Below are 4,103 nucleotides of genomic sequence, written 5' to 3'. Positions count from 1 at the left end.
ATTCTGGGATTGTGATGCCTCCCATTTTGGTTTTCTTCTTCAATATTACTTTGGCTATTCGGGGTCTTTTGTGGTTCCACACGAATTTGAGGATAGCTTGTTCTGTCTTTGAGATGAGTGCTCGTGCAATTTTGATGGGGATTGCATTGAATGTGTAGATTGCTTTGGGTAGTAATGACATTTTCACAATGTTTATTCTTCCAATCCATGAGCATGGAATGTTTTTCCATTTCTTGGTGTTTTCTTCAATTTCTTTCATATGTTTTCTATAGGTTTCATCGTATAGGTCTTTTACATCCTTGGTAGTTCTACTCCTAAGTATTTTATGGTTTTTCAAGAATGTGCTAATTGCAGAGGACTTTAATACTCCACTGACAGCAATGGAAATTCACTAAAGAAACAATGGACCTGAATGGCACATTGGAACAGATGAAATTGATAGATATATTTAGAACTTTGCATCCTGAAGTTAGGAAATTCACCTTTTCAAGTGTACATGGCACATTCTCCAAGATAGACCACATACAGGGGAATAAAGCAGCCCTCCATAAATACAAACGAATTGAGATCATACCATGCACACTTTCAGATCACAATGCTGTGAAACTTGAAATTAACCACAGGAAAAAGTCTGGAAAATCTCCAAAAATATAGAGGTTAAAAACCACCCTACTAAAGAATGATTGGGCGAGTCAGGCAATTAGAGAAGAAATTAAAAAATATATGGAAACAAATGAAAACAGAAATATAACAATCCAAAATCTCTGGGATGTAGCAAAGACAGTCCTAAGAGGAAAGTATATTGCAATCCAGGCCAATTTCAACAAACTAGAAAAAGCGCAAATTCAAAATCTAACAGAGCACCTAATGGAACTATAAGGGGAGCAGCAAGTGCACCCCAAACCCAGCAGAAGAAAAGAAATAATAAGTATCAGGGCAGAAATATACAATATAGAATGAAAAAAAAAACCAGTCAAGCAGATCAATGAAACCAAGTGTAGGACTTTTGATTTCCTAAAAGTACCACCATAATTATGAAGACTCCTGAAATGTTTATTTGGAGTCAAGAGAGATATGTCATTCACTAGGAAAATTGTGAGGGACCTGTGAAAGCAAACATACAGTTGCTTATGATTTCTGTTTTTTCAGTTCTGCTTCAGTGCCCCTGGTTTTGCTCAAATAGCCTTGCACAATGTCTTTGTTGGTTCAAAAACAAATAGAAGTAAAACCATTTGTGCATCCTTTTTACATCTTTCAATCTATGACATTTTCTAGTCTAGCCAAGCTCAGTAATTTTTTAAAATTTAAAAAATTTTTAAAGTTTATTTCTATTGATTTTGAGAGAGAGAGAGCATGAGCAGGAGAGGAGCAGAGAGAGAGAGAGAGAGAGAGAGAGAGAGAGAGAGAATCCCAAGCAGGCTCCACACTGCAAGCACAGAGCCCAGTGCAGGGCTTGAACCCACAAACCATTAGATTATGACCTAAGCAAAAATTAACAGTCTGACACTTAACCAACTAAGCCACCCAGGAGCCCCTCAGTAATTTTTTTAAAAAATAATAACACTAGTATTATTATTTATGTTCTGTTATGTTTGGTTTAAAGGTCAGCTCTCAATATGATAGGTTCTCAATTGTTATTTGTATATTTTAACAGATAATTTCTTTTAAAATGTGATAATATATTAATAGGACTTTATTAGTATTTTCATATATTAATGAACTTCATAACATTTTAACATAAAATGTTTCTAACTGACTCAAAGTTTTAACTGACCCCATCCTTGAATAGTGCTTAATATTACTTACTTGAAAATAAGCTGGAGATTTACTAGAAAACTAACATAAATAAATAGTATTCCAGACTGGTCATTATAAACTCCACCAGGTACATTTAGCATAGTAACACCCAAATGAATGTGTGGCCATTTAATCAGAAACAGAAGAAGGTGCAATGTGTACATAATATGGAAGAATTCATTTTCATACTCTCTAAGCCTGTGTATACCAAGGCATTGCTTTCATTTCTTCTACTATCTTCCTTTTGCTTCATGAACAAGAATTTATCCTAATTCCAGCACCAGTTAATTTGATTGGAATGAGCATCTGATGATCTTCCAGCTGTTTTGGAAATTTGAAATGGGCCCTGCTACGCTGTCTTAGGGGATGGAAATGCCAGGCAATTCTGCTCAATCCTGCTAAATAATAGCCATCTAAACTAACCCTGTCTGATGGCAAAGCCATCCCCATCTCCTCGGATTTACTCAGTCTCTTCCTTTTATCTGTAAAGCACTACTTATAAACATTTGTGATGCGGTGACTTTTGATTACTTAGTCACTACTAGGATCTCTTTCTTTCTCTGAAAATGACACTATTATATTTTCTACAAGCATTTTATTTTCCTTATTGCCACCAGCTCTCTCCCTTCTTTAGGTTTGTTTCTACATTCATTATTATTTTGTCTTCTGGTCATACCACTGGGAAGTAAATTCTAACATTTCTTGGAATAAACCTCAACCCTATCCAGATTCTGCTCTGTAGAGGCAGCAAAACATTCCTTCTTTCCTTAGGGTTTCATTCTTTAAGTTCATTCATACATGAAATTTAGAATATTGATCATTGTATCCTTTAAAATAAAAAACCTGTGCAGTTCAACCTGTTTTCATTACTTTTAGAACTAGTCCCACTTAATTTATAGCAGTCTGGGTCTAAAATAGACTTCAGAAATGATATGGTTTTTCCTGTAATTCTATAACATGATTGTTGACTATAAAATCGTTCTGATTGAAAGTCAGTTGAACTTTGAAATTAGTAACCATCTATTTAAAAAGTTATACTTTTATAAAATGCAAGCAACTTTATTTTTGATAAAAAATATTTTAAAATTGTGACTTAATTTGAAATAACAGTTCTTTTCCATTTAATTCCCCAAATTTCTTAGAAGTATTATATCTGTAAAACTGTACTCTCAGAGAGCATATCTATATTGTTACTAGAGAAGTTTTCTGAACATGTAGCGTACACAAAACCACAAGGAGAAGGTGCAATGCTCTCTCCTGAGTAAGAAGATGACTTTGGGTGTTGTTTCTGTGACAGCCAGTTGCCATTGATGATCATTCTTCTCCTTTGGGGGAGTAAGAAGAAGAGGAACAGGTCTGAGTGATGAGAAAAAAAATATTATATCTGTATCTATCTCTAAAAATACAAAATTTTACCTATTATCTCTTTCTATGTTTTGTTCTTACCTACTTTTTTTTGGTACAAGATCCTCAGAACAAAGCACTCACAGGAAGGATGACACAAGAATTTCCTCACTAATTTAATTTGATATATTAATCTATGTCTTGAACAGATAAACATAAAGGCTTTTTTAACTATCTTGAAAAGAAATCTTAGCTAATATTACCTTAACATTATTTAAATCAAATTTAATTTTCATGCATATTTTTATTGTATATATCTTTATTACTTTAAAAACATAGACATTATTATAGGGATAAGGGAGTTTATTTGTGAATGAGGAAATAATAATAGTCCATGGTTTTGTTCACTAAAATTCTAAGTTGTGTGTGTGTGTGTGTGTGCGCGCGCGTGTGTAGATACACATATATATGAAGATCTGAAAACAAAATTATAAAAAAAATACACTAGGTGGTACAAAGTTGGTTAAATCAGGGGCTGTAACTTGAGATGGTGGGATACAGGAAGGCAATGAATAGTTTGTTTTATGCATCTTTGTTGTGCTTTAATTCACTTCTTAGAATGTGCATATGTTACAGTATTATGCTGAAAAACAATTTTTATGATGCAAAGGTATTATTAAAAATTAATTAGTAATTGAATATTCAGACTTTTAGATATTTTAATAAAATAGTTATTATTTTATTCTAATAATATGAAATGTTATATAAAAACTTCATTTTAGCCCACTTTTAATAGCCTGGTTTTATTTATAGTTCTTAATATGAAAATTAAACTGATAAGACAATTAATGAGCCATAGAATTCAATTTAATGTTTTCATATTTAGAATTATAATAAAATTATAATTTTTCTTATTTATTTACATCGACCAATGCATTAAATTCTCAGCATCTGCCAATAAA

At 32.6% G+C, this 4,103-nt stretch overlaps 1 non-coding gene across 1 annotated transcript; it reads left to right on the top strand.

The window, feature by feature from the left end:
• The first annotated feature begins 2,954 nt into the window (after window positions 1–2,954).
• LOC115292999 lies at window positions 2,955–3,162 on the top strand. Its single transcript, XR_003909277.1, has one exon. It is a non-coding gene; the product is annotated as a small nucleolar RNA U3 (small nucleolar RNA).
• The last annotated feature ends 941 nt before the right edge of the window (window positions 3,163–4,103 follow it).

This window comes from Suricata suricatta, chromosome 5, assembly GCF_006229205.1.
Source record: "Suricata suricatta isolate VVHF042 chromosome 5, meerkat_22Aug2017_6uvM2_HiC, whole genome shotgun sequence".
Classification (NCBI taxonomy): Eukaryota; Metazoa; Chordata; class Mammalia; order Carnivora; family Herpestidae; genus Suricata; species Suricata suricatta.
The sequence above is the reverse complement of the archived record's forward strand: the minus strand, read 5'-3'. Positions and strand labels throughout refer to the sequence as shown.